The sequence below is a fragment of the Myxocyprinus asiaticus genome, chromosome 7 (genome assembly GCF_019703515.2).
Source record: "Myxocyprinus asiaticus isolate MX2 ecotype Aquarium Trade chromosome 7, UBuf_Myxa_2, whole genome shotgun sequence".
NCBI lineage: Eukaryota > Metazoa > Chordata > Actinopteri > Cypriniformes > Catostomidae > Myxocyprinus > Myxocyprinus asiaticus.
Genome location: NC_059350.1, coordinates 8112802 through 8132395, shown reverse-complemented (window position 1 = coordinate 8132395; position 19594 = coordinate 8112802). Strand labels below are relative to the sequence as shown.

The following is a 19594-nucleotide window of genomic DNA, read 5'->3' as shown; positions in this document are numbered from 1 at the left end:
AGGAATGATTAGGACAGATGAAACGTGTTGCCAGTAAATATACAGTTACAGTAATATCTGCTTTGTCTATGTCTATGGTTCTTCAAGCATTTTCGATTATTTTTAAAACTTAATAAAATTGTTTATTATAGAAAATGACTATTCCGAAAGAAAATTTGCTCGCTAGTTTGACTAATGTAAAAAAAAAAAAAAAAAAAACTCTTTTTGCAACAGAGTGGAATACATCAAATGTGCACATATTATTATATGAATTATTCAGAATCCTAGAATCACCCTTGCTTCAGTGAGCTTGTGAATGAGAGTGTGTGTTTAGACCTACATATTTACTCCAAACAGACTGAAACATCCCAAAATGACACAAATTACCTCAGACTCTTGTCCCAGCTTGTGTTTATACAGCATGTATTCTGGGAGCCATCACAGACCTGACAGTGGCTGGATATATAGAGGCTTGGTCTGTTTCTTGGGGCGTTTTTCACAAATTTCACCATATTTTCCCACCCATCTGACTCAGCGGAAGCGCTGCAGGCTAACCACTCAGGAACATTGATCTGGTAGTGTCCCAGGGAAACAAAGGCAGGGAGAGACAGAGGGAATGAAGGATAGATGCAGACCCACCCTGAGAGAATCTACAGTGAAAAAGGATGAGGTGACAGTAGAGTGTATGAGAGTGTGTATGAGAGTGTACGTGTTTATGGAAGTTTAGGAGAAAAGGACTTCAGGGCTTGGAGGATGTATGTGAAGTTTTCTTAAGAATTTGGCCAAAATAAGGTACAGTATCTTATAAGGTAACAAAATTATGCTGCCCTCCAAAGCACACCTGTGATGCCTTAAAATGCTGCCTAGTTTTGCAGCTCACTGTGATTTGGAACAGAGCGATGTTTCATCAGTTGAAGGATTGACAAAAAGTTTGTTCTTGTCCTGCAAAGCCTCATTTACAGTTGCATCAAATACAATAAAATGTATATGGAATTGTTTATTGTTTTTCAAGGTTTTGAACGTCACACAAACAAATCTACACACTTCTCACATGCCTCTATTCTGTTTGTCATGGTAGATAATGAGGGATTCATCACTTTAATGAGGGTTTCATCTAATTTAGAAACACTTTTTTAGATCCACATGCTTGCTTCAAAAGTGCTGGGTTATTTCAGGTCTGTTCAAAAATGCCTGAGGTTGAATATTATTCTGCAGATTCCAATAAAGTAGAAAAAAATATTTGGTTGGACCGTGACACAGTGGAGTTATGCCATATTTTAAGATTCATCTTTTTTCTCTGCGGGCAGGCTGCTATCTTTATCATTTTAATATACAATGGAGTTACAGCATCCAGTCCAGACTGTAATAACTGAAGTCATATCAAATCATTTGTTTGCGTCATAAAATACTATTCAGTTGTTTACCGAATAACTATGAGTTGTGTTTGGTAAGTTTTTTGTTAGGAAATTACTGGGAGTGTTCACTTATTCTGTCATATGTGGCTGTTTTAAATGCTTTAACAGTGCAGGGTCAGATTTAAATGAAATATTTATACAGGTAGCTGCATTATTTTTTACGTTAGATTATCTCCATTGGAAATGGATTGCTGAAATACGGTAATTTAAAATAGAAAGAAGTATGAGAAGAATCCTTGTCACAAATCTACCTCCTATCTTTTTCATTCCATCCAGACAGTGTTGTTAAACAAGAATAACAGAGCAGAAAGCTTTTATTGGATGTTTTTTTTTTTTTTTTTTCTTTGGACACTTTTGGTCCTGTGGACATACTGTATGTTTCAGAGTCTTTATTTATTTGTTTTCTTTTTTAAACAGTGTCCAACAGTGGATATACATGCATGACAGGATAGTTTTTATTTTTTTATGTGGAAATGATTTTCAAATTTTTTTTTTTAGTTTTTTTTTTTTTTAAATAAAATACTCCTTTGTTTTGCAAAGGCTAATTTAATAGCTAGCATTTTATGTCTAAATGAAATCATATTCTCTTTTATTATTAATTATTTTATTTTTTAAATAACTGGACACAATTAAAGTTTCATTGAAAATGGCACACACACATTTTTTTTAAGATTAAAGATCTGGGTTTCTGACCAGGGAAAGCAATAATAATAATAATAATAATAATAATAATAATAATAATAATAACAATAGACATATAAGGCATGTAAAAAAAAAAGAAAAATAAATAATGGTAAAAAGTCTAAAGTTTTAATGTGTCTCTCATAAAAAAATTAAAAATAAATAAAATTAATTTTTTATTTATTTTTTTAATTATTTTTTTAAATGTGTACATTTTATTTAAAATCAACCCCTGGAATATAAAAGTGCCTGAAGTAAAAAAAATAAAAATAAAAAATAATAATAATAAAAAAAAAAAAAACACCCTATTACAGGTACTTCCTAGTGTGATTTATTTATTTATTTGCATTTTCGCACATGAATTTCTCGAGTACTGACGGATCCTCCAGCGTGAGTTCTTTAATGTGTGCTGTAATAATAATAAAATAATAAATAAAAAAATCTTACCTTACACTTCACAGCAGATGTGCTTGAGGACAGATTATATCACAGCAGGTGCACTGAAGGTCAGATAATATATTATCAAACATATAATGTGGTTTATAGATGTTTATTATCATTGATTATGATAAGATGCGATCGCAAATGCGCTTGCCGGCTATTCACACCGCAATATTGTTCACATTGCAATGCAGCATGGGATTCTGTGTTTGTGACAGAAGCATAGAAGGTTCTAAAACCTTGCCCTTCCACTTTCCGAGCATTGGAAGTGGTTAGAATGAGTGTCGGATGGAATGGACCCTTTTCATATATCCGTGTTGGAGAGCTGAAGTTGATGCACAGCAAGGTAACTTGAATGGCGGTGAATGGGGGACCACAGCAAATTGAATTTTTGCTTACCCGTTTGTTTTTGGAAAAAATCAACAATTACGCTTTCACAGCTTTGCTAAAAAGATAAAAATATAGAGTGCTGGATAACAGCAGTAAAAAGAGAGAAATAGGCCAAATGTTCTGTCACTCCCTCATTGCAGCTATGGTAACTGATTTTTTAAAACTTATTCCAGGGTAATATAATACAAAGTACAATGTAAAAAAAAAAAAAATTACACTAAATATTTTTAAAATTTTCTACATTTATGTTGAAAAAGAAGGCAGAAATGTGTCATAACAGGTCTGTGAAAAGGGTCCATGGGAGAAGGCTTGAGTGGACTGACTAATTTGTATATGCTTTGTTTGATATCAGAATATATGGCCGCATCGCTGCATCAAAACATTGCGCTCCGACGGTAACGGCTTTAAACTTTTATTTAGTAATTGTTTGAATGTTTGTAACACATAAAAATAAAGACATTGTGATGTTGAAAAGACTATTTGAACAGCTGTTTCATTATGACAACCACTTCTGTCCCTTTTGCTGGTAAACAGCAGCACGAATGCAGATCACACCGGTTTGACTGTACGCGTCTGAGCCCAGCCTAGTGTAATCACACCGGTTTGATTTCATGTGCGAAAGGGAAGAGGATATTTGAAAATGCTCAATTATAAAAAAAAAAAATAAAAAAAAATCCAAGTAGAATGAAAACACTTGTGTTAAACATTCTCCATAACACTCTATAGGAGGAAAATGGAAAACCCAGTCAAGTACAAGTAAACCAATTTTACATTTGGCATATTAATTTAGATGCATGGCCACTGTGCACATCTTCTCTTCATGGATCCATGGTCTCCATCTCCGAATCCATGTCTGTAATACGTCCACTGCACTATTTGTTTGTGCCATGCCTCACTAGTTAAATTTAATTGATAGATGTAATTTCTGTCTCTAGGTTTCTAAAATCAATAGAAAAAAAAAAAAAAAAAGAGACATCAGTAAAGCCATGTAAAAGGGCATTTAATATGAGGATAGATCAGGCAGAATATTCAACCCTTTATTGAAATTAATCAACAGACAAAGCATTTCCCCCTCTTTGTTTTGCCTAAAACAGTGTAGAAAAGTCACCAGTTTGTCACCATGTATGCATCATTTTGAAGTGATTATTATTTTGATCAAAACTGACAGGTCAGGGCACACTTTTTATGACCTGAGTGTACAAAAGCATGTTAAATAAAAGCAGGAATTAATTTGTATTCCTTAGTAATGCATGCTATATGCTCTAAACCTCTGGATGCAGAAACAGGAAGGCAGAGAGCATGAGAGAGAGAGAGAGAGAGAGAGAGAGAGAGAGCATGCAAAAGCTATCTTTTATTCACCATTCAATCATGCGCTAGTTTTCAGACACTCCCTGTGCAATATAACAATGGAAGTTCCACACATGCTTGAAGGCTGTGCTTTAAATACAGTATCTGTGTAATTTTGCTGTTTCAGCCTCGTTAAAATGGGTTGGCTTTGTTCACCGAGGATGCATTAAATTGATTGAAAATAATTGAAAAATGACAGTAAAGGCATTTAGAACATTACAATTGACTATTTCTTTTAAAATAAATGATGTATTCTTCAAACTTTCTGTTCATCACAGAATCCTCTACTTGCAGCAATACAAATATCTGGCATATACGGTTCAATAAAGCTACTAGTTTAGGGCTTGTGAGAAGTCTGTTTGTCAAATTAGGGTGCTTTCACACTAGCACTTTTGGTGCGCACCCGAGTTTGAATGACGTCAAAGTTCGGTTCGTTTGGGTGGTGTGAACGCTGTTTTCCGAACTCGGGTGCGCACCCACCTGAGTCCACTTGAAAAGGTGGTCTGGAGTACGTTTCATGTGAACTCCGATGCGGTTCGCTGCTAATATGAACGCAATCATACCAAATCGCAGAAGTGAACCCTTATTGATGATGTAGAATTTGTGTCTTTGCAGGCTTCCGATCACAATTATTATGGTTTAATGAATTTCTCATACCAGCTTGTGTCCAAATAAATCACCTTCAGAGAGCAGCTCATTTTCTTCACTCTTGCAATGCATCCGCTGGCTCGAGGCAGACAAACGCTAATACTCTTCACATAATTGCACATGATTCAATGCATCCGTGGCAGACAAACATAATTGTTGTTTTGTGCATGTAAAGTTTTGGTGGTAAATCCAAAGAAATTAATACTTCAATAACACAGCAAATCTGTCTTCTTGAGTTGTTGCCTAGTTACAGTGGTAAACAGCTGCTGCTTGTACTCACGTTGATGACGTAATCGGACAGTGGTTCGGACCAAAAAAATATGATGTCAGAAGAGACCTGCGGGGGTGGGGTGGGGGAGGTAACGAACTCGGGTTCGGTCCAAGCAGGCCCGGTTCTACGGGGGTGCTTGAGGGTGTTAAGTACCCTCAAATGAACCTTAGGGCATCCTCAATTGCAGACCAGGGCAAACTATTGCCCGCGGGTCGATTTATCATTAACGTTTTTTTATTAGATCTTTAATTTATCTGGCTTTTGGACCTATCATGCATCCACAAGCTTTTAATATGCTCAGGGTTGCCAGATAATAGATGCAACACCCCAATCAGAGATTTATACTTGCACAAATTTGAAATATTTCACCTTACGTCATACTTAATTTATTCAATCTTGCAACCATGCATGCGAGTGAGCACGCTCTATCCCTCCTCTTTGCAAAAAAAACAAAACAAAAAAACAAAAAAATAAACAACAACTTTGCACTCAGTAATGCAATATTCTGCTCAAAGAAAAGTGTGATGCAGCCACTCTGTGTCCATACGTGAGGCTGCTTGTGCTGTTTAGTGCCAAGTCTGCGAGCAAACCTTTTCAGTGATGAACTAGTAAAACCCCAATAGATCTTCGCACCATCCGCATACGGAGGAGACATGCAAGCAAAACCAAGTGAGAGAGGAAAATGTTTGATTTTTGTGTTATTTGTAAAATGCTGAAGTCCCTCACACCTGTGTGCGAATGTTACTCTGGCAGTAATTATCTATCAGTGTCATGCAGCCTGTTTTATTCAGTTGTGTGCTGAATAGGATGTCAAACAAACCATTGACGAGACCCACATCATGACCCATGAGCGTGTAAACAAGTTGATAATGTTTGGAGAATAAAACAACTTTGTCCAGTTTGTGGCAAACATTAAAATAAGCTTTTAGAATCTCATTTCTGAATATTTTATTTTACTATTAAACCAGACTCCTGATGTAGAGTGTTAAATTGAATACTAAATTACCAATACATTGAAGTATGGTAAAATAAACAATTAATAATTTTATTCAGGCTTTATTCAGTTTTACTAACACATGATAGAAAATTAGCAGCAAAACTTCAAGCAATCACAGAATGGTCCCATCAGTATATACTACAGACAATTATGCATCATTCATTGAGTGAATGTCTGGGATTAAAAGATACAACTATGCAGAACTTTTCATCTTCTCTCTCCCATGTTCTACTTAATGGCTGATGTGGCCCCAGTACAAAAATAATTGCACACCCTTGCTCAATTGAATATGTAAGACTAATACTGTAAATTGGCAAGCAGATTTTCTTGAATCCCAGCAAACCCACAGAAATCCCTGCATTTTGTGAATGCACAAAATGCTGCATCAAAACTTATAAAAGTGTATGATTTTGCAAATCAGTATGTCCTAATCTGTAGGTGCAGCATTTTGCTGTCATTTTCAGCAACAGATCATGAAAAAAAAAAAAAAAAAAAAAAAAACCCAAAGCAATAAATGTTTTGTACATTAAAATAAAAAAAAAATTATTTATGTTAAGTAGCATTTAAACATAATTTAATCTATAAAAAATGTGTAATTACGATACATCCTCACTTTATACAGAGCACCCCCACTATTTTCAGTAGCACCCTCTTGATCTGGAACTGGGCCTGAGTCCAAGCAATCAAACTGTGTGAAAGCATCCTTAGAGACTTTGATGCACTTGTATTCTTGTTGTTGTGCATCTGGTTTGTCCACTACTTTCTCTGTCCTGGTTAGATAAGTTTGTTTTATTCTTTCAGAACTGAAGTGCGTGGAATGGAATTAATCTCTCAAAAGAACAATAGATTGATGAATTTGAAGAGAAATATGTTTCTTTTTGGTTATTTTTAAAACTGAACATTGACTTGCAAGTGTAAAATAACATTTAAAAAATGCAAGTGTACTCAATACCTCTGCTGGGAAAAGACACTGTATTGCGATTTTCACACTTCATTAAAGGTGCTGTAAGCGATTTCAGCATTCTACTTCCACAACACTGAGTTGGTTTAGCCACACCCCCTCTTTAGATGCTCAAAATTAGCTTTATTGAAGGCAGAAACAGTTGTTAAAAACAACAATAGTAAAATAGTACCCTCAACTGACAACTGTTATGAACAACATGGTATAAAATGCATTATGCCTCAATAATTCGCTACAACTACAATACTATGAGAATGTGCAAAATGACTGACAGGTTGAAAGAGTCACATTTTTGTTTGCTGTTTACAGAGTCTAGAGTTGTCACAGTGACCGGTGAGATATCTCAGGGCACTTATTTAATTAATATCTTTTAGGGAGTAGGACATTTTTTTTTTTGCATATCTTTCTGTGAAAAAATTCGCTTACAGCACCTTTAAGTAGCACAACCATTTTAACCGTTCTGACAAAAAGAAATGTTACTTTATCCTAGAACTAAGTTAACAAATTGAATTAATTCTTAAGGATTATGTGACACAATATTTTCTTAGTAGACTGGAGTAATGGCAGCTGAAAATGGGGCTTTGCCATTGTAACCAGTCCTGCTTGACACGTTCCGAACGGGACACGAACCAGCATCTCCGGCAGGTGTACCAACGAGGAGGCTAAAGGCTACAGCCCCTAGCGTCAGTCGCTAGTGCTCCTCTTGAGGCCAGGGGAGTGAAGTTTACACTGCACAGCTACCTACCAGCTGGCTACCATTACACCATCATGGATAAAAAATAAATGTTATTATAAATATAAAACACTTATTTCAGATTATAGAGATTATATCTCTGTAATCATTAACAACATTACACTTGAGAAATTAAAACTCTTGGTCGAACTGAACATTCTGAACACATTTTTTTCTTTTTTTTTCTTTTTTTGTTCTTAAAAATAATAATAGCCAAATCTACTGGATATTTCCCTTCATTTTAATGAATGGGCATTTGCTGTCAGCCATGCTAAATCACGCCCCCAGCATTGCACACGTGGGTGTGTCAAGATTGCAGAACAGACATTCTCGAAGAAGAATACCAATACAAATGCCTCAGCATTTATTTGTGCGTTAAATTACTCATACATTTATGTGCTTGTGGATGGTATTGTGAGCAAAGAAAACCGTATATTTGTGTATTCTTCTGGTGCGTGGATTTGTGAATTGAGCACATGTGGATCTATTGCACGCATGCATGGATCGGTTGCCCATGGATTCCCATGTGCATCTGTCGATTTGTTGCGTGAATGTGTTCTGGCTAGGGATGGGCAATACCGCTTATTTTCTTTTTGATCCGATACCAGTCCAAAAAGTCCAATATCGTCGATACTAATACCGATACTTCTATAAATTTATATATATTTTTTTTTTGTTGCAATTTCTTGGGGTAAAATGGGTAATTTAAAATATAATTTTTAGCCAAAATTAAAGTAATTATTATTATTATTATTATTTTCATTTGTGAGCCTAAAAAGACAATTATTAGTTCCCTATCTGTCACTCACTCGACATTGTGTCGATGTAGTGACACTAGGGGTCACTCTTGGGAGCCCGAGACACCTCTGGTCTTTGATTAAAGGCCAATGAAAATTGGCGAGTGGTATTTGCATGCCACTCCCCCGAACATACGGGTATAAAAGGAGCTGGTATGCAACCACTCATTCAGATTTTCTCTTTGGAGCCGAACGGTCATGCTCACTGAGCTGAATTCCCACGACTGTTCATTCACCTCTGCTGGATCTGATGGCGCATTTCAGTGGCTTCTCCCTCCTCTGCACTGGTGCACTGCAGAGAATGCCCCTGGGTGCTTCGGCAGAAATAAAAGAGTATATTTCTCTAAAAGAGTATATTTCTCTAAAGTATATATCTCTAAAAGAGAGGCACACACGGAACGTCTTTTTAAAGACGTGTCTTTTTAAAGATGCCTTTCCTTTGTGTGTTATTCCTGGTTGCGCTCGTTGTCTCTCGCCTTCTGATGGTCACGATCACTGTCTTTCGTGTCTGGGCACTGCTCACACGGAGACAGCGTTCGTGGACGGATCATGTACTTATTGCGAGAACATGTCCATGGCAACGATGCGGTCGTGGCTTACCTTCATAAGAAAGCAAGCCACCCCAGAGGCTCCCCGCCTCGGTCCTTCTACCCACGGGTATGAGGCTAGCGCGGCTAGCACTGGGGGCGATTTGGGGACCCCAATGGGACCACCTCCGCCGGGTATCCCCCCATGGACCTCCCATTCCCCAGCACGTTCGTCTGCCCCAGTCGGGCTTCCGGATGAGTCCGCCGGCTCGTCTCACGGCGAGTTCGACCTCTTATTCGGAGCCCGCGAAAGTGATGAGCACTCGAGCGCAGCATCGGAGAGAGGGCTTGTCCAGTCGGATGCAGAAGCCTCAGCTGGGCTCCTCCCTTTGGGTGCGGTCGCCCAGTCACAGGCTGACGTGAAGATGACGACATGCTTTCCTGGGCAGCAGAGGGAGGTTATCTGGCACATTCTGCCTGGCATGGCTCAAGATCCCACACCCTGTCTGCTCGTCGCCAAGGGCGTCCCCATGCGGTGACTGCACCGGCTCCGCCACAGCCCGCCCCTGCGGCCCGGCCCCGGCATGGATCACACCGCAGGAAGCAGACGCCACCCGTCTCGCAGCCGCCAAGAACCCACGAAAGGCTTTGAAGCGCCCCTGAGACGGGTGACCCAGGGACGACGAAACCCGCTGCTCTGGAGCTGGTAAGCAGACATCTCCATCCCCCGGTCAAGAGCCGGGAGGAGAATCTTTTGTTACCTTTGCATTTAATTGCGCTGCATGCCCAAGTGGCTGCAGTACCCAAGAGTTCAGCAAGAGTGGTTTCCTTGTCCCCTGGGTCACATATCCAGTGTGCATGACCATCATCCTGACCACCGTCCACCACTCTATTTGGCAGGTTTGGCGCTCCAGCTGCGGTCTCCCCACCCCTTAGCGCCCAGCTGTGGCACAAATCTGCCCCCAATGTGACAGTCTCCACGGGTCACGAGGACAGGCCTCTTCCTCCCCCGTCCCAGGCTGTTCCGGGGGTGGTCACAAAGAGCCAGGTAAGTACTTCGATGTCCCTGAACTAAGCATGGCCATGACACAGTGTGGCACCTTAGGCTCCACCCTGCCATGAGGCCCCACCCACCGGTACGTCTGACGAGATTGTCCCTCCAGCCGAGTTGAAGAAGGGGTTTACAGCCCCTACTTTATTGTACCAAAAAAAGGCAGTGGGTTGCGGCCAATCTTGGACCTGCGAGTACTGAACCAGGCCTTACACAGACTCCCGTCCTAGATGCTGACGCAAAGACACACTCTAGCGAGCGTCCGGCATCAACATTGGTTCGCGGCGGTAGACCTGAAGGACGCGTACTTCCACGTCTCGATTCTACCTCGACACACACCCTTCCTGCGGTTTGCATTCGAGGGTCGGGAGTATCAGTACAAGGCCCTCCCTTTCCTTGTTCGCTCGTGTCTCCACGAAGGTCGCAGAGGCAGCCCTTGACCCACTAAGGGAAGTGGGCATTCGCATCCTCAACTATCCTGATGGTTAGCTAATCCTAGCTCACTCTCAGGATGTGTTGTGTGCACACAGGGACCTGGTGCTCTCGCACCTCAGCCGACTAGGGCTTCAGGTCAACTGGGAAAAGAGCAAGCTCCTCCTGGTTCAGAGCATCTCTTTTCTCAGTTTGGAGTTGGACTTAGTCTCATTGACGGCGCGCCTCACGAATGAGCGTGCACAGTTGGTGCTGACCTGTTTGAAGGCATTCAAACAGAAAACAGCGGTTCCACTGAAATTTTTTCAGAGGCTCCTGGGTCATATGGCATCCTCAGCGGTAGCCACTCCGCTCGGGTTGATGCATATGAGACCGCTTCAGCACTGGCTTCAGACTCGAGTCCCAAGATGGGTATGGCACTGCGGGACACATTGCATGGTCATCACACCGGTCTGTCACCGCCTCTTCAGCCCTTTGACCAACCTCACGTTTCTACGGGTAGGCGTTACCCTAGAGCAGGTCTCCAGGCACATCATGGTCATGACAGACGCCTCCAAGACGGGCTGGGGCGCCGATTGCAATGGGCATGCAGCCGCCGCCATGTGGACGGGCCCGTGGCTGTGTTGGCACATCAACTGCCTTGAGTTGCTGGCAATTCTGCTCACCCTGTGGAGGTTCCGGCCGTTGATCCAGGCAAGCACATGTTAGTTCGACAGACAACACAGCAACGGTAGCATATGTCAACCGCCAAGGCGGTCTGCGCTCTCGTTGTATGTCACAACTCGCCCGCCGTCTCCTCCTCTGGAGTCAGCAGCACCTCAAGTTGCTGCGAGCCACTCACATCCCGGGCGACCTCAACACTGCAGCGGATGCGCTGTCATGGCAGGTTACCCTCAGGGGAGAGTGGAGACTCCACCCTTAGGTGGTCCAGCTGATCTGGAGTCGATTTGAACAGGCACAGGTAGACCTGTCGCCTCCCAAGAATCCTCCCACTGCCCACTCTGGTACGCCCTGACCGAGGCATCTCTCGGTATAGACGCGCTGGCACACAGCTGGCCCCCTGGACGTTTCCCCCAGTGAGCCTACTTGCACAGACACTGTGCAAGGTCAAAGAGGACGAGGAGCAGGTCGTCCTGGTAGCACCCTACTTGCGTTCCTCGCGACAGCCCCACCCTGGCGAATTCCCCTGAGGAAGGACCTTCTTTCTCAGGGACGGGGCACCATCTGGCACCCGTGACCAGACCTCTGGAATCTCCATGTCTGGCCCCTGGATGGGACATGGAAGACCTAAGCGGTCTACCACCCGTAGTGGTAGACACGATCACTCAGGCTAGGGCCCCCTCTATGAGGCACCTGTATGCCTTTAAGTGGCGTCTGTTCGCTAAGTGGTGTTCTTCCCGACGGGAAGACCCCCAGAGATGCACAGTCAGATCGATGCTTTCCTTCCTGCAGGAGAGGTTGGAAGGGCGGCTGTCCCCTTCCACCTTGAAGGTGTATGTAGCCGCTATAGCAGCACACCACGACACAGTGGATGGTAAGTCCTTAGGGAAGCACGAACTGATCATCAGGTTCCCGAGAGGCGCCAGGAGGCTGAACCCCTCCAGACAGCGCCTCATTCCCTCATGGAACCTCTCTGTAGTTCTTCAGGGTCTACAGAGAGTCCACTTTGAGCCTTTGCAGTCAGCTGAGCTTAAGACACTGTCCTTGAAGACTGCCCTCCTGACTGTGCTCACTTCCATCAAGAGGGTAGGAGACCTGCAAGCATTCTCTGTCAGCGAAACGTGCCTGGAGTTCGGTCTAGGCTAATCTCACATGATCTTGAGACCCCGACCGGGCTATGTGCCCAAGGTTCCCACGACCCCTTTTAGGGACCAGATGGTGAACCTGCGAGTGCTGCCCCAGGAGGAGGCAGACCCAGCCCTGTCGTTGCTGTGTCTGGTGCGTGCTTTACGCATCTATTTGGATCGCACGCAGAGCTTTAGGATCTCTGAGCAGCTCTTTGTCTGCTTTGGTGCACAGAGGAAAGGAAGCACTGTCTCCAAGCAGAGGATCGCCCACTGGCTCATTGATGCCATAGCTATGGCATATCACGCCCAGGACGTGCCGCCCCCGGTAGGGCTACGAGCCCATTCTACCAGGGGTGTAGCGGCCTCCTGGGCCCTGGCCAGGGGTGCCTCTCTAACAGACATTTGCAGAGCAGCGGGCTGGGCAACATCCAACACCTTTTCGAGGTTCTACAACCTCCAGGTGGAACCGGTTTTGTCCTGGGTAGCGGCACGCAATACAAGCGGATAAGCCAGGGATAGCCGGCCGGGTGTATTGCTTGCACATAGCGCCTTAAACCTCCTCTGAGCTGAAGACGTGCTCCATTAACTCCCAGTAGTGTTCACAAACTATGTTCCCTGGTTGACTTCCTCCGAGCACTGTGGCAGTCGAGTTTTCGGAGAGACTCGCTGCCGGCACAGTACACGTGCTAACTAAAAGCCCTGTTCTGGGGTAGGTGCTCTGCATGTGGTGGTTCCCTTTAGGCAACCCCATGCAATGTATATCTTCCGCTAATTTGTTTCCCTGTTGGCAAACTGCGTCTTCCTTGGGCAGAGGCCCCTCTGCCACAGTCTCCATGTTTGTAGTAACTCCTCCCCCATTGGGTAGGACCTACCATGAGACTTCTCCACGTGATCGGCAAGACCATGTGACTTATTTTCCACTTAAATATCCCCCCTCTCTCTGGGCGAGGTGTGGTCTCCGCGATGTCCTTCCCTTGGGAGGGACACCCCCCGACTAGACCTGATCGGCCCAGTCGGATAATCCCCCTTTTTTTAGGGAGTGGAAAAAAGAAGGGGAAAAGAGGCTACGACTGGGCTAGCCTGTCTCTATCTTTTGGATAGTCGACTTATCCCCAAAGGGCCGTTCGACACTCATAACTATGTTGGGGGAGGTTACATGTCGGCCTGGTGCGCTGGCTACAAGGCACACAGTTGTCTGTCCGTCACACACCGCCAGTTCAGGTAACACAGTTCAGCCAGTTGCGGCATTTTGTATAGGGACCCTTAGTGTCACTACATCGACACAACGTCGAGTGAGTGACAGATAGGGAACGTCATGGTTACTTGCGTAACCTCCATTCCCTGATGGAGGGAATGAAACGATGTGTCCCTCCTGCCACAACGCTGAACTACCCGCTGAAATGGCCGGACCTTGTCTCGGCTCCTCAGCATAAAACCTGAATGAGTGGTTGCATACCAGCTCCTTTTATACCCGTATGTTAGGGGGAGTGGCATGCAAATACCACTTGCCAATTTTCATTGGCCATTTATCAAAGACCAGAGGTGTCTCGGGCTCCCAAGTGTGACCCCTAGTGTCACTACATTGACACAACATCTCGTTCCCTCCATCAGGGAACGGAGGTTACGCAAATAACCATGACGACTTCTGTTTTGTTTACCCTTACAATAATTAACCATGGTTTCACTACAGTAACTATAGTTTAACCATGGTATTTAGTTAAACCATAGTAACCACTACAATATTACTGTAGTAAAGCCATGGTTTCAGCCCACAAAGCATTCCTAGGCTATTTAGTGGAGAAAAGATAGAAATACTCTTTATTCCCCTAACAAATGTAGCCAGTTTGAACAAGAATGCCGTTCCCCCCACAAAATTCACTCCGTGAACTCTGTTCCCCGTGAACATTCCTTTTTTGTAACTTCTATAGATTAAAGTTATATCAAACACCACAAAAAACAGTTTCTGCAATAAATGTCACATTGGTCGTTATTTAGTGGGGTGTATTAACTTCAGATGATACTCAAAACAATTGTTTCTTCTAAGCTGGTTAGGCTGGTCTATTATGTTGGTTTTAAAGATGTTTTAGGGTGTTGTCAGCCTGTCAGGCTGGGAAACAAACTAGCTAAACCAGTGTTGCGTGTAATGCATTACTAAGTAATTAATTACTGTAATTAAATTACTTTTTCATTGAAAAAGTAAAGTAAGGGATTACTCTTCAATTTTCCGTAATTTATTACAGCCACTTCTGATGTAATTGCATTAAATACTGTATAGACTCTAGAACAATTATATAAAACAATAGTGAATTTAAAATCGAAATTTAACGTCTAATGTTAAAATATATGTGTTCTACATTAACGCTGCCCCCTTAAATTCTTTGGCCAGTTCATGAATAATTTATTTGATTTTATATGATTTATTTGAAAGAATTAAAAGAACAGTTTCATGTCTATCCTTGTATTTTTCATCTGGTTGAGGTCAATAAGGGTTTTATAATGTAATTTGTAATAAGTAATGCAGTTACTTTTCAGACAGATTAATTAGTACAGTAATCTAATTATACTGTAGAAGATGTAATTAGTAGTTAGAAATTAATAACTTTTTAGAGTAACTTACCCAACACTGAGCTAAACCAGCTTAAATGGGCTAACATCTGCAAAACTACCTTTGCAACAGAGAGACAGAGAGAGACAGTTTAGTTGAGGGCCTTCCTCAAAGCTTGTCGTGGTTCGGTGGAGAATTTTGCATCTTTGTGGCTTAAAGGAATTAGAAATTCATGAGATACATTGACTGTGCCTTGGATATTGACAGGCAAAATAAATGTGCAGCACATTGTAACAATCAGGAAATGTGTGTGTTTGTGTTTGTTTGCGCATGCCATCTTCAAAGTGCCTAGACTAGGCTTAAGTTTTGGCTAATAAGCTTTAATGATTGTAATAAATTGCCTTAATATAGGCTCCATTCTCTTCCTCTTCCCCTCAAAGCTTTAGAAAAAGATTACTCTTAAGAGTCAGAGAGCTCCATAGAAAAGCCTTTGATTTAGTCATTGAGATTATATGGTAAACCAATGAGGAAACGGTTCTCATAGAATTGGCTATATTTCATCACTGGCAGTGGCAGTTTTCAGTAATTTTAGGTAAACTATTCTGACTGGATTACTTATTGCATTGGCAGTTTTCAGTCTTTTTAGGTAATCTATTCTGACTGGATTACTTATTGCATGTTTTGATGAAATTCTAGTTCCCTATCTGTCACTCACTCGATGTTGTGTCGATGTAGTGACACTAGGGGTCGGACTTGGGAGCCCCAAACACCTCTGATATCTGAGAAAAGGCCAATGAGAACTGGCGAGTGCAATTTGCATGCCACTCCCCCGGACATACGGGTATAAAGGAGATGGTTTGCAACCACTCATTCAGATTTGTTCTTTGGAGCCAAGTGGTGTTGAAAAATCCACCAGTGTTCCATTCACCTCTGAAGTGAAGCAAATGTGTAAAACTGCTGTTGGATATACGGCACATTACAGCGGGTTCTCCCTTTCTCGCACAGATAAGTGCAGAGAATGCCCCTGGGTGCTTCAGCAGCCACACTTGAGGGAAATAAAAGAGTGTATTTTCTCTAAAAGAGTAAGCACTGATGGAGAGCGTCTTTTTAAAGATGCCTTTCCGTTTATGTGTAGGTCCTGGATGCGGTCATTATGAATCCCCACGGACCTCCCATTCCCCAGCACACTCGTTTCCGCCGGTCGAGTTCATGGTGAGTCAGGCGGCTTGCCCCAGGGTGAGCGTAATTCATTCAGGGCTCGGGAGGAGGATAAGGTTTCGATCGCATCATCGGAGAGCGGGCTGTTACAGTCTGACATGGAGGACTCGGCTGGGCTCCCACCATCTGGTGCGGTCTCCCAGTCTAAGGCCTACGCGGAGCGGAACCCTCCACCCTTCCCAGAGCATTTGCAGCTGGATGACTGGTTCTTGGGCTCAGAGCGCCATACACAGCCACGCTCTACCCCAGTTCATTTCTTCCCAGAGGTGCATGAGGAGCTCACAAAGTCATGGCGGGCACCTATCACAGTCCGGCCTGATTTTCGAGTTCCTCTGCTCTCACTACCCTCAGTGGTGGGGTGGCCAAGGGGTACATGGAGGTTCCTCAGGTGGAGCAGGCAATTGTGGTGCACCTGTGCCTGCAAAACACCGCCACCTGGCAGAACCGTCATAGGCTCCCGTCCAAGGCCAGTAAGTTCACATCGTCCCTGATGACCAAGTCTTACAGTGCTGCTGGAGGCCGCCTCCGCCCTGCATGCCATGGCCCTCCTGCAAGTCCATCAGGCCAAGGCACTGAAAGAGCTGCACGAGGGTAGTCCTGACCCAGGAGTGATGCAGGATCTGCACTCAGCGGCCGACTTCGCCCTATGGGCGACGTAGGTCACGGCGTGGGCTCTTGGGTGGGCGATGTCCACCATGGTGGTCCATGGATGTCCACCTGTGGCTCAACCTTGCAGAGATGAGCGACGCCGACAAGGTCTGCTTTCTTGACGTGCCCATCTCTCAGGGTGGCCTGTTCGGCAACACTGTCGAGGACTTTTCCCAGCAGTTCTCGACAGTCAAGAAGCAGACGGAGGCCATCCAGCATCCTGCCCCAGCGTGATTCTTCCTATGGGTCGCCGAGATCCCGTACCCCGTCTGCTCGTCGCCGAGGGCATTCTCCTGCGGCAGCAACACCAGCTCCACCACAGCCTGAGCCAACTGCTCGGCCCCGGCGTAGAGCCCCTTGCAGGAAGCTGACACCCCCATCCCTCGTTCTGGCACCAAGAACCCCAGGAAGACTTCGAAGCATCCCTGAGATGGGCGACCCAGGGGTGAGGAGACCCGCTGTAAGCCAGGAGGTGGTACATAGACAACTCCATCCCCCGGAGGAGGGCCGGGAGGAGAATCTTTTGTTCCCTTTTTTTATTTCGCCGCATGCCCAAGGGGCTGCGGCACCCTCATTTTCAAAAAAAGGGCAGTTTTCTCATTCTCTGGGTCACACCCAGCTGTCGTTGACATTGTCACAACAGCCGTACATCGAACACTTGCAGCAGAGGTGCTGCGGATGCGGTACCTCCACCTTCACACACCCAGCTGCGACACACACACTCCCACGATCAGGCGGATGTTAAGCGAACATTTCTCTTAGCACAGCCACGAGTCGGGACACGAGGCCTCTCGATGTGGCAGTTCCTGCTCCACCCTGCTGCGCAGGTATGTCAAAGGCGATTGTCCCCTTGGTGCCTCTTGCTCTGAGTTTGGAGGCGTGGTTAGGAGGACTCGGCTACGCAATTCAGTTCGCCAGGCACCTGCCCAAGTTCAATAGTGTCCGGTTTACCTCGGTAGTAGACAAGGACGCCGCTGTTCTGTGTGCGGAAATCACAGTCCTTCTAGAGAAGGACATGATAGAGCCTGTACCTCCAGCCGAGATGAAGAAGGAGTTCTACAGCCCCTACTTCATCATACTGAAGAAAGGTGGTGGGTTGCGGCCAATCTTAGACCTGCAAGCTTTGAATCAGGCCCTGCACAAGCTCCCATTCAAAATGCTGACGCAGAAGCGCATTCTGTCATGTGTCCGGCATCAAGATTGGTTCACGGCAGTAGACCTGAAGGATGCGTACTTTCATGTCTCGATTTTGCCTTGACACAGACAGTTCCTTCAGTTTGCCTTCGAGGGTCAGGCATATCAGTACAAGGTCCTCCCCTTCGGTCTGTCCCTGTCACTTTGCGTCTTTACAAAAGTCGCTGGCATCCGCATCCTCAATTATCTCGATGACTGGCTGATTCTAGCTCATTCTCGAGATCTGTTGTGTGCGCACAGGGACCCTATGCCTTCAGGTCAACTGGGAAAAGAGCAAGCTCTCCCCGGTGCAGAGCATTTATTTTCTCGGGATGGAGTTGGACTCACTATGACAGCATGCCTCACGAGCGGGCATGCTCAGTCGGTGGTGAATTGCCTGAAGTCATTCAGGGGAAGAACAGCTGTCCCACTGAAACAGTTTCAGAGGCTCCTGGGGCATATGGCATCCTCAGCAGTGGTTATGCCACTCGGGTTGATGCATATGAGACCGCTTCAGCACTGGCTTCAGACTCAAGTCCCAAGGTTGGCATGGCACTGTGGTACGTATCACGTGGCTATCACACCGGTGTGTCGCGCTCATTCAGCCCTTGAAAGGACCTTGCATTTCAACGGGCAGGGGTTCCTCTAGAACAAGTGTCCAGACATGTTGTTGTCACAACAGATGCATCCAGGTCAGGCTGGGGCTCCATTTGCAATGGGCATGCAGCCTCTGGCTCCTGGACAGGACCTCGACTGCATTGGCATATCAATTGCCTTGAGTAGCAAACACATGTTAGTCCGGATGGACAAAACTGTGGCGGTAGCGTATATAAATTGCCAAGGTGGTTTACGCTAACATTGCATGTCGCAACTTGCCCACCATCTCCTCCTTTGGAGTCAGCAGCAACTGAAGTCGTTGCGGGCCACTCACATCCCAGGGGAGCTCAATCGTGCAGCGGACGCACTGTCATGGCAAGTGACCCTCAGAGGAGAGTGGAGACTCCAACCCCAGGTGGTTCAGCTGATTTGGAGTCGATTCGGTGAAGCGCAGGTAGAGCTGTTTGCTTCCCAGGAATCCTCCCACTGCCTGCTATGGTACTCCCTGACTGAGGCCCCCCTTGGCACGGACGCATTGGCACACAGCTGGCCCCGGGGCCTGCGCAAGTATGCATTTCCTCCAGTGAGCCTGCTTGCACAGACTTTGTGCAAAGTCAGGGAGGACCAAGAACAGGTTGTGTTGGTGGCACCATACTGGCCCACCCAGACTTGGTTCTCAGAGCTCATGCTCATCGCGACAGCCCCTCCTGGTGAATTCCCCTGAGGAAGGACCTACTTTCTCAGGGATGGGGCATGATTTGGCACCCGTGCCCAGACCTCTGTAATCTCCATGTCTGGTCCTTGGACAGGACATGGATGACCTAAGTGGGCTACCACCAGCAGTGGTTCCCTCTACGAGGCAGCTGTATGCCTTGAAGTGGCATCTGTTCACGAATTGTTGTTCTTCCCAAGGTGAAGACCCACAGAGATGTGCAGTCAGGTCGGTGCTTTCCTTC

The 19594-nt window shown here is 44.8% G+C and overlaps 1 protein-coding gene across 1 annotated transcript in view; it reads left to right on the top strand.

Annotated features, from left to right (window-relative positions):
- The window catches only part of sorcs3a (sortilin related VPS10 domain containing receptor 3a), a 368557-nt gene that overhangs the window by 94399 nt on the left and 254564 nt on the right, over nucleotides 1–19594 (top strand). The gene's annotated exons all lie outside the window — the stretch shown is intronic.